Genomic DNA, 11,450 nt, shown 5'->3' on the forward strand with positions numbered 1-11,450 from the left:
CGTAAGAGGGACTGAACTGATGCATCCTGAACGGAATCCTCTCCATTCAGAATGCATTAGGATAAAACTAATCAGTTTTTTCCGGTATTTAGCTCCTGTGACGGAACTCAATACCGGAAAACAAAAATGCTAGTGTGAAAGTACCCTTAGGGAGACTCCCTTTCATCCTTCCTTTTGGAGGAACAGGATGTCTCATTCCTGTCATTAGTACCAGGGTCCTTTAGGGTTAGATAGGACTTTTGGTATTCCTGTGTATGAACTCACCTACCTCTGGGGTCTGTTCATACTGATAGTCAGTCAGGGCTTTGATTAGGGTTTTCACTAGGAGGTGTCCATCTTCCTTCCCTAGTTTTCAGGCCTTATTTCATTTTCTCTTTCCCTCCTATGTTCGATGTGGGTGTTTTCTTCCCATACTAGAGCGTGACATTATAAACCGCCATTTTTTGTTTTGTTTGTTCGAGTGCAGCCATGGATCCAATTGGTGCACTGGCAGGATAGTTGCAAGGGCTGTCTTTGGAAGTAGCCAATCTCTGAATGACTGTCTCGCAGATTCAGAGACCACAGGCTGCTGGTCCTAGTGGTGGTGGTGGAAACCAGGCCTATCTGGAGCCTAAAGTTGCCCTCCCGAACACATTCTCTGGGGGACGTGATAATTTAATTTTGTTTAGGGAGGTGTGCAAATTGTATTTTAGGCTGTGTTCACACTCATTTTGGGATGAGAAACAGCGAGTCGGTGTGGTTATTTAATTGCTTAAGGGGGATGCGCAGTCATGGGCTTTTTCTCTGCCGACCGGATCGCAGTCTCTCCGGTCGGTGGATGAGTTTTTCGAAGCTTCGAGTCTTATCTATGACGGTCTGGATCGGACATCCCTGGCCGAAACCAAGCTGCGTTGCCTTCGTCAGGGAGATCGTTTTGCTGAGATTTATTGCTGTGAGTTTAGGAGGTGGGCTACGGATACTGAGTGGAACGATCCGGCTCTCCGTAGCCAGTTTTGTCAGGGTTTATCAGGGAGACTGAAGGACGCTTTGGCCTTTCATGAAACTCCTGTGACTCTGAAGGCTGCTATGTCTCTTGCAGTACACATTGATAGACGCCTGAGAGAAAGATCTAGGGGCCCCAACTCTCAGGACGTACTATCACATGATGTATCGTCCTCCTCTGACACTTTGGGTGAAGATACTCTTATGAGTTTAGGTCTGGGGACGAACCCATGCAGTTAGGGGGAGCTACTCCTGGATCCGCTTTTAAGCATACTGGTTTTAAGAAGGGAGTGTGTTTTTCCTGCGGACAGGAGGGACATTTTATCTGAGTATGCCCATTGTGGGGGGATTAGCTCTTCTCCGGGGGTCATTCTTACAGATACGCCTTTAGGACACCAGGTTTCAGGTCCAAACAGTGTATTTATTGTTCAACACCAGCAACAATAAAATGACAAAATAATAAACACTCGCCCGTCCAGGCTCTAACTAAACATAAAGTTTCCTGACTCACCTAGGTCCCAGTTCACACCCTGTGAACTCATGCGGCTTTGTCAGCCAATGTCCCACAGCCTCCTGGCTGCACAGAGCACAGTATGCCCACTGTCTCTAGTTCCCTGTTTCTTGTGGGGGATTGGGGCTCAGTAGTCTGCCCGACTATGGCCCTGCGACCCTCCCAGGCATCGCTGCGTCCCCCAACTCCAGGCTATCTCCCAGCCTTGTTGTCCCTCAGACTTGCCCAGCTGAGACCACACAGACAGAGCCTCCAGGCCTCTGTCTACAGGTAACACACTTTCCCCCTTCTGACACCCTGGGAGGTTGATTACATCAAGCTTGTCTCACCTGTGGTGGAACAGGGGTGTGCACCGCACTATCCACCCCTTCCTTGCCTCCAATCTGCGTGAGACCTGTCACTGTCTCACACCATACATTCAGCATAAAAAAAAAGGACGTTTAATTCCCATCTGACTCTTGGAGGGTTGAGAGGTGTTGTAGTAAAAATATTAATAGTTGTATTCCACTCGCATCAAAGTTTGTGTAAGGAAAAAGGTGAATCCCTTCTCTCAGCCCCAGTCAGAGAGAGACACCAATGTTACCATCTTGATAGAAAATTCTGAGCGACTCTCCCACCCCTGCTCAGTCTGCTCACCTTTTATTTACTAACAAAAGGTGTAAAAGGGGCTGACCCAAGACAAGGATACAGGAAGTTATAACATGCAGGAAGTGATGTCAAAGGACAGGGCGGGGCAATCAATGTGGCTAGGCAGACAATGCACACGCCCCATCCCTGTATAAGGAAGGATGAATCATGTCCATTGTCTGATCAGCCAGGTGGCCGCCCACCCCCCATCACTGTCAGCATGGACCTCATTCAATACTGCTCAAAGGTGATCAGTATCTAATAAAGATCATTCTACTGGTTCCCATAGGTTTGAAATTATCTGCGAGGCATTGCTACGGCTATTGTCAGTATACGGTACTAGTATACCGACAAGGCAGATATTCATTTCTTAAAGGCAGATATGTCTCCAAGCCCACGGGAAGGTTTTCATACTGACGGTTTTGCCACTGGTCCCGATTCAGCCAAAGTACCCTCTGCTAGAGCGCTCCTTGGCTAAATCGGACACAGGGAGACAGATGACAATTTATAAAAACACACACACATCCTAAAGTAAAATGTCCGCATAATAAAATTTCCACAACAGAGGAGAGTCAGAAAATGTACATTTTTCTTTGACTGGTAGTACCCGATTTCTCCTGACTGCTGAGGTGGTGCTAAAGTAAAAAACTGTGGGGATTGAGGTGTTTATCGACAGCGGAGCAGGAGTGAACCTGATTGATGCTCAGTTCGTCTGGATGCACAGGTTGTCACCGAGTGCATTAGTGAAAAATATTTCAATTTTTTCTATTGATTCTGCACCTATAGGTCAGAAGTGTTTATGGCAAGTGGTGCATGATATCAGAGTAAGAATGGGTGACTTTCATCAGGAATTTCTTGAGTTTTGTGTTGGAGGGTCTCCCTGCTCCGGTGGTATTGGGTTTGCTGTGGTTGAGCAAGCACAATCCAATCATCGATTGGCAAGCTAGACAGATTCTGGATTGGGGCGACAATGAATACATCTTTTTCTGTTTTAACTACTAAGACATTGCCTTCATTTATATCAGATTTTGTTGACGTATTTTCTGAGTGGATGCCAGGATTTACCTCCGCATCGGGAATATGATTGTCCTATCAACCTTATTCCTGGAGCTAAGTTGCCCAAATCTAGGTTGTATAACCTTTCTAGACCTGAAAGACTGGCCATGAGAGAGTATATTACCGAGAGTTTGGCTAAAGGACACATAAGACCTGCCAAGTCTCCAGTGGCAGCAGTTTTTTTTTGCTTGTTTAGGTCTTCAGCCATGTCTGGATTTCTGTAAACTCAATCGGATTACTGTCCGTGATCCTTACCCCCCTCCCTTTGGTTCCTTATTTGTTTAACCAGATTGTTGGTGCCAAGGTGTTCTCCAAGTTGGACTTAAGAGGGGTATATAATCTGGTCAGTATCAAGAAAGGGGATGAATGGCAGACGGCTTTCAATTCTCCTGAGGGTCAATTTGAGAACCTGGTCATGCCTTTTGGGTTGACCAATGCTCCTGCGGTTTTCCAGAATTTTGTAAATGACATTTTTCATCACCTGGTGGGGAGGTTTGTAGTCATGTATTTGGATGACATACTAATTTATTCTCCAGACATGGAGATATATCAGGGTCACGTTAGACAGGTGTTGCAGATCCTAAGGGATAATAAATTGTATGCAAAATTAGAGAGGTGTGTTTTTGCTGTACACGAGGTGCAATTTTTGGGATACCTGTTGTCGCCTTCGGGTTTTCGAATGGATCCTGAGAAAGCCCGTGCTGTATTGGACTGGGATTGACTCAAAAATCTGAAGGCTCTTATGTGGTTTTTGGGGTTCACCAATTATTACCGAAAATCTATTCAGAACTATTCGACAGTGGTGAAACCTATAAATAACATGACTAAGAAATGGACAGATGTCTCAGTGTGGTCTGGTTCAGCGTTACGAGCTTTATCTGCGGTTAAGGAGTGCTTCTCTTCTGCCCTTATACTGGTGCAGCCAGATGTATCACAACCTTTCATTGTGGAAGTGGACGCGTCCGAGGTGGGAGTAGGAGCAGTTTTATCGCAGCGCCCATCACCTGGTAAATGGTGCCCATGTACCTTTTTCTCTAAAAAAAACTCTCTTCCGCAGAGAGAAATTATGATGTGGTTAACAGAGAGTTACTGGCTGTTAAGTTGGCTTTCAAGGAATGGCGTCATTGGTTAGAAGGGGCGATTCATCCAATCACGGTGTTCACAGATCACAAAAACCTGGCTTACCTGGAGTCGGCTAAACAACTGAACCAGAGGCAGGCCAGATGGTCTTTTTTTCACCAGATTCAAATTCACTGTCACTTATCGTCCTGGGGTTAAGAACGTCAAGGCAGATGCCTTGTCACATAGTTTTCCTGAAGGTGGTGATTTAGAAAATCCGAGTCCTATTCTATCTGAAGGGGTGGTGATATCCGCCCTATACCCTGACCTAGAGGTGAAGGTGTTAGAGGCCCAGGGAAACACACTGGTTTCTTGTCCCTCTGAAAAATTGTTTGTGCCATCGGAATTGCGTTACAAGGTGTTTGAGGAACATCAGTGTACTGTGCTTATGGAACACCCAGGGAGAAGATCTACTGCCGACCTCATCTATTGTAGATTCTGGTGGCCGGGGTTGCGTAAGTGTGTTGAGGACTATGTGTCGGCCTGTAGTGTCTGTGCACGCACTGAGGTGACACATACTCCGTCTTCCGGATCCCTACTTCCGTTGCCTATCCCATCCAGACCATGGACTCATTTATCTATGGATTTTCTCACTGATCTGCCTAATTCGTTAGGAAAGACAGTTATTTTGGTGGTGGTTGATCGTTTTAGTAAAATGGTGCACTTTATAGCGTTGTCTGGCCTACCTAATGCTAAAACACTTGCTCAAGTGTTTGTTCATAACATTGTGAAACTCCATGGCATTCCCTCTGACGTGATTTTGGATCGTGGGACTCAGTTTGTGTCCAGATTCTGGAAGGTATTCTGTACTCGGCTGGTGGTACAACTGGCGTTTTCTTCTGCTTTTCATCGTCAGTCGAACGGACAGACGGAGCACACTAATCAGAGCCTAGAGACTTACTTAAGATGTTTTATCTCTGAGAACCAGAAGGAGTGGTCCTCGTTTTTGTCTTTGGCAGAGTTTTCCATGAATAATCGTAGACAGGAGTCCACTGTTAAGTCACCGTCTTTTCGGGCATATGGATTTCACCCGCAGTTTGGCACTTTTTCTGGTTCAGATACTTGTGGCATTCCTGAGAAAGAACGTTTTCCGTCATCATTATCATCTATATGGCGAAAAATTCTAAATAACTTGATGAATATGGTCAACAAGTATAAATGTGTGGCTGACAGGAGACTAGGGCCGCAGTAAACGACTATTTTAGAAATCGAGTATTCTATCGATTATTTTTTATAAATGAATTTATAGACTGTTTTCCTTTATAAAAACTCATCAGACCCCCTGCCATCAGTCCCCAACACCCTTCGTTCCCCCCTGTGTGATCGGCTCCACTATCCCCCAGTGCCATCAGCTCTGTTCCCCCAGTGCCATCAGCTCTCCCCCACCCCAGAGCCAGCAACTCTCCCCCCTTGTGCCAGCAACTCTCCCCCTTGTGCCAGCAACTCTCCCCCCTTGTGCCAGCAGCTCCCCCCCATTTTGCCAGCAGAACTCCCCTTTGTGCCAGCACCTCCCCCCTCGTGCCAGCAGCTCTCCCCCTTTTGCCAGCAGCACTCCCCCCCTTGTTCCAGCAGCTCTCCCTCTTGTGCCATCATCTCACCCACCTTGTGCCAGCAGCTCCTCCCCCTTGTTTCTAGCAGCTCCCCCCCCCCTTGTGCCAGCAGCTCGCCCCCCTTGTGAAATAATCTCCCCCCCCCCCGCTCCTCCTGACACCCGGAGTGCACCGTGTAATTGGTTGCTATGATGCTGTGCACTCCAGGCACCCGGCCTCAGTCGCACCAACTTACCTTTCTAGCAGGGGCGCCGCCAACACTCCATTGTTTCGCGCTGCTCTGTGTCTGACGTCACACAGCGCGTCAGGTCATGGTGTGCGTACGTCAAGAGGTCAGTGCAGCGCGGGACCATGGATGTGCTGTGGAGTGTCCGCTGGAAAGGTGAGTATTGCGGGCCAACGTGAGACCACGGAGCGGGAGTAATAGCAAGCGCTTCACTCCCGCTTTGTGGTCACGTGACACAAACGAATCTTCGATGCAAAAAATTTGCATCGAGGATTTTTTTGTGTCAAATTACTCGATTCAATTGAGTAATCGTTTCAGCCCTATAGGAGACATATGAAGGGTCCGGACATAAGAGTGGATGATTTGGTGTGGCTGTCCACAAGAAAAAAGGGGTTGAAGGTACCTTCTTGGAAGTTGGGTCCAAGGTTTATTGGTCCATATAAGATCACAGCCATTATTAATCTTGTAGCTTTTCGTCTTGAACTTCCTCAGGTTCTGAAAATACATAATGTGTTTCATAAATCTTTGTTGAAGAGATATCTTTCTTGCCACCCGCTCCTGTCATGGTGGACGGTAGTTTGAAATTCCAGATCGCCAAAATAATTGACTCTCAAGCTCTCTGTAGATCTCTTCAGTATCTTGTTCACTGAATGGGTTATGGACCTGAGGAGAGGATGTTGGTATCGGCATCTGACGTGAATGCCAGTCGTTTGGTGAAAGCTTTTCACAGATCTCACCCGGATAAGGTCGGTCCTGGGTGCCCGCAGGTCACTTGTAGAAGACATACGGACATCCCCGCAACAGTGAGAGGCAGGAGATCTTTGAGACTGGCAACATGTGGTTTGGTTTACACCAAAAAACGAGGATACTGTTTATATAAAAATGTATAATTTTATTAAATTACATCAGACAATAAATATCACTTGTAGTCAAAAGGGATGGGATATAGAGAAACGAGCCTCTAAAAAATGGGCTCGAAAATGCGGAGAATCGCATCGGAGGAAAATCGCACCTTGATGCAGCCACGATTCACAAAATACTGAAGAGTCGGATGACAATCAAGTTTATAATACATAACAATAATGACAAAATGTCACATCAGACCCCTAACATGATTATCCAAAAAATCCTTTCACCCTCCTCAATCTAGAAATCAAGTTGAATATCAGACTACGGCGTTATCTTATTGCCTATGGCGGTGATCGGCGAAGGGACAGGGAGCTATCCGCCACAGTATGTGGGCGTTCGGGTCGGCGTTGGGCCCCCCAGCGGTGCTGGGCCTGGAGCTGCCGACCCGAACGTCCCTATTGTAATCTGCCACTGCCTCCGATGCATCAACCTCCACAATAAATGGTTGAGAAACATTAGGCTGAACCAGTATGTGCAGAGTGGGTGCAGAGGTGAAACTCTCCTTCAGAGAGGAAATAGCCAGTTTAGCAGCGTCAGACCATTTCGAAAAATCAGTCCCCTTCTTTGTCATGTCAGTAGGGGGTTTGACAATCACAGAATAATTCTGAATGAATTTTCTATAGAAATTGGCAAAACCCAAAAAACACTGCCGAGCGTTTAGGTTCTCAAGAAGGTCCCATTCTAGGATCGTGCTGACCTTCTCTGGATCTATACGGAACCCCGAAGCCGATACCCCAGGAATTGTACCTCCTGTACTGCGAATACACATTTCTCCAATTTAGCATATAACTTATTCATCAGAAAAATCTGCAACACCTGCCTGACATTGTATCTTGTGTGTCTCCAGATTGGGTGAATAGATCAAAATATTGTCAAGACAGGGAGATAAAGTGATGAAAAAACTTCGAATCTGCCTTTTAAATTTTTTTTGGTTACATCATTCACCATACAGGCTAACTTTTTTTAATATTTAAATAGTACGGGCGTTTTCACATGTGGCGATGCCCATTATGTTTTTTTTTTGTATATTTTTATTTGGGGAAAGGGCGCTGATTTGAATTTTTATATATTTTTTTTATATTTTCAAAACTTTTTTAACTTTTTGTTAGGTCCCCAAGTGGACAACAACTTACAGAATAATGGAGATTGCTCTATACTGTATAGAAATCACTATATCACAGTTCAGTGCTGGCCACCTAGTGGCTTGTTTTGGGATATACTAATAATGAGCCTGGAAGCCTAGTACAGGCTGCAGCTCATTTTTAGAACAGAGTGCTTGCCCCGATCTCCGCTGGGGGAAAGTGCTTCTGAACAGGAAGCTCGCGCTTCCGGTTTTTAACAATCTCAGATGCTGTGGTGACATTTGACCACGACATCTGAGGGGTTAAATGTCCAGGTCAGCATTACCGCAGATCGTGGACATTGGCTTCGGGTGCCTGCTGTAGGTAACAGGAGGCACCCAGTTGCAATGGCACTCGCTCTTTTCCAGAGCGGGCACCATCTTTAAAGACCTGACATTCACGGCGGATGTTGGAAAGGGGTTAATGGTCACATGACCAAATGTTTATAGGACAGAACTTTCTTTCTGCACGGACACTGGAGCTCGTGGAGGTGCTTTGGGAGAGAGGGGTTGTGTATGCTTGCGGGCGACCATGTGAGGGAGGGTCTAGTGGTGTGAAGTTCCGTCCTGGGGTACATGCTGTAGCTTTTTGTGAGGTAGGGGAACTCATTCCTGTGAGGGGAGGGGGCATGTGGCGTATTCTGGGGCTATGAGGGTAAAGATCTGTGTGAGGGGCTTTATGGGGTGTAAATCTGTGTGGGAGGGCTGGAATCAACAGAATGTGACTGTATTGTTAGTACATTATTACAAGATTTGGGGCCCCACTTTTGATTTTGACCTGGGCCACATTTTGTCTAAAACTGGCCCTGACAAGCGGAGTTCAGTTTGGTAAACAGCTGTCTTCTTCTGTGACATCACAAGTGGAGTTCAGTAAACAGCTGTCTTCTTCTGTGACATCACAAGTGGAGTTCAGTAAACAGCTGTCTTCTTCTGTGACATCACAAGTGGAATCCAGTCAGTTAGTTGGCTGTCTTCTTCTGTGACATCACAAGTGGGATCCAGTCAGTTAATTGGCTGTCATCTTCTGTGACATCACAAGTGGGATCCAGTCAGTTAATTGGCTGTCATCTTCTGTGATATCACAAGTGGAATTCAGTAGGGAGCGCTCCTTTTTATTTTAATCCTCTGTACTGTACATAATTCAGAGTCATTCCACCGAGATATAAAAATATTGGGCAGTCCCCAAAGTTCCTCAAACTCTGAATTATATACAGTACAGAGGATTAAAATAAAAAGGAGCGCTCCAATACAAACACTATTTCGCATCATAGACTTTGCCTTACCATCGGAATCAGCTTTTTCCCAGAACAACTCCCATTTCGGTCACGTGAGAGAGATACGTGGTGAGACGAGCGCTGACAACTGCACACTCAAAACAGATGCGGCGCGCACCACTAGACTCCATGTGGGATGCCGAGGTCTTGCCTGGGTTAAGATACACAGCTGATTGAACCTGAAGAACTGCGTAGGGGAAAAGCATTGGAAGGGAAGCGCCGCTAAGTGCCGTAAATCATGCGGGACGCTGCGTTTGAGTACAGCAGACCAAGAATTCCTACCCTGCATGTAAGTTCTAATAATCAATTACCTCTGATATTGAACTGAATAGGAGGGTCTTTATCGTTATCTGAATGGAGTAAGACTTTATAATCAAATACTAACATCTCCTCTGTTGAATCTATTACCGGAAACATCTGAAGGGTATTTAATACCACAAAACTAAGACTATACACATTGTTTATTTTGGATTGGATTATATATGAATTATGGACGCACTATAAGATCATTACTTGAAGTATTTCTTTTATCTATCTCAGGCTGTTTTTTATACTGTAGTCTTATATTATATTTATCATTCTATTATTATACTTTGGATACACTAATACATCTAACTTTTATCTACACATATTGTATCTGGCTCTTTTTGCAACAATGTATACGAGACTCTAGATCAGAGAGTGCCTGCTACTATAATTAGTTCACATTTTTGTAACCATTTGACTGGGTCAGAGCAGTGCACCTCAACCACTGTAACCTCCGGTGGAGCCGCCCGATAACAATATATTTCAATTGAGGTTTAAAAAATACATACCTCATCCATTTGCTCTTGGAAAGGCCGTCCCGACCACCTTGATTGAAGAAAATGTGTCAAATCTCATGTGCTAATGTGATGACATCATCACGCTGGGCGGACAGAGTGATTTCATTACTGATGACATCACCAGGCCAGCACGCGTGAGATTTGCCGCTTTTTCTTCAATCAAGATGGCTGCAATTGCCTCTCCGTGAGCAAATGGATGAGATGAGTATGTATTTTTTTTTTTACTGCCATTTCAGAAAAATATGATTCGTTACCACGAAGCGCCAGGAAATTCATATTCGTGATGAATCATATTTTTCCTGAAATTCGGATTGAAGTCAATTAATTTAACTTCAATTTGCTTAACGCTGCCTGGATGAGCCAATCAGTGGGGCAGCAGGCAGGGAGGTGCCCTTGCAGGATGAGCAGAATGTCATTCTGTGTTAGGCTACTTTCACACTAGCGTTACTGATAATACTACCATCTGCATCCGTTATGAAGGGATCCGGTTGTATTATCTTTAAAAAGAACCTGTCATGTGGATATTTGATTATAATCTAACTAATTATATACAATCATTAACTACTAAAAAGTACCTTAGATGTATTCACTTACTGGTGTGACAGATGGTTACCTCATAATATACACACAAATATGCCGCATGCTAATGAGCTGATTTGAGTCCAGCGTGATGTCATTGAGTCCAGCGTATATTTAATTCAGAGCTATAGCCACTCCCCTGCCCACCTGCTGCTGATTCATATGGAAAAAACTGTCATTCAGCAGCAGGTGGACGGGGAGAGTCAGGAGCTCATGAATATTCAGGACTCATCATTATCAGCTGGAGCTTTTCAATACAAGATGTTGGCAGATTGGGTCAATTAAAGAAAGTGACCCAGCATTTTGCTAAGAGAATCAGTCACTTATTTATGTTGCCCTTAGTTAGGACACCATAAAACTGGTGACAGGTTCCCTTTAACATACCCAAGATGGATCCTTCATGAACTCCATTAAAAGTCAATCGGGAACAGATCCGTTTTCTATTGTGTCAGATTGTGTCAGAAAAAAAACGAATCTGTCCCCATTAACATGCATTGTGGGTCATGATGGATCCTTCTTGCTCCGCATTCCAGGATGGAACGGTATGGAGCATTCCGTTCTGTTCAGTTCCATTTTGTCCTAATTGAAAATTAATGGGGACAAAACAGAAGCGTTTTTTTTTTTCCATTATTGAGACTCTATGACGGATCCAATACCAGAAAATATTAACGCTA

This window comes from Bufo bufo, chromosome 5, assembly GCF_905171765.1.
Source record: "Bufo bufo chromosome 5, aBufBuf1.1, whole genome shotgun sequence".
Classification (NCBI taxonomy): domain Eukaryota; kingdom Metazoa; phylum Chordata; class Amphibia; order Anura; family Bufonidae; genus Bufo; species Bufo bufo.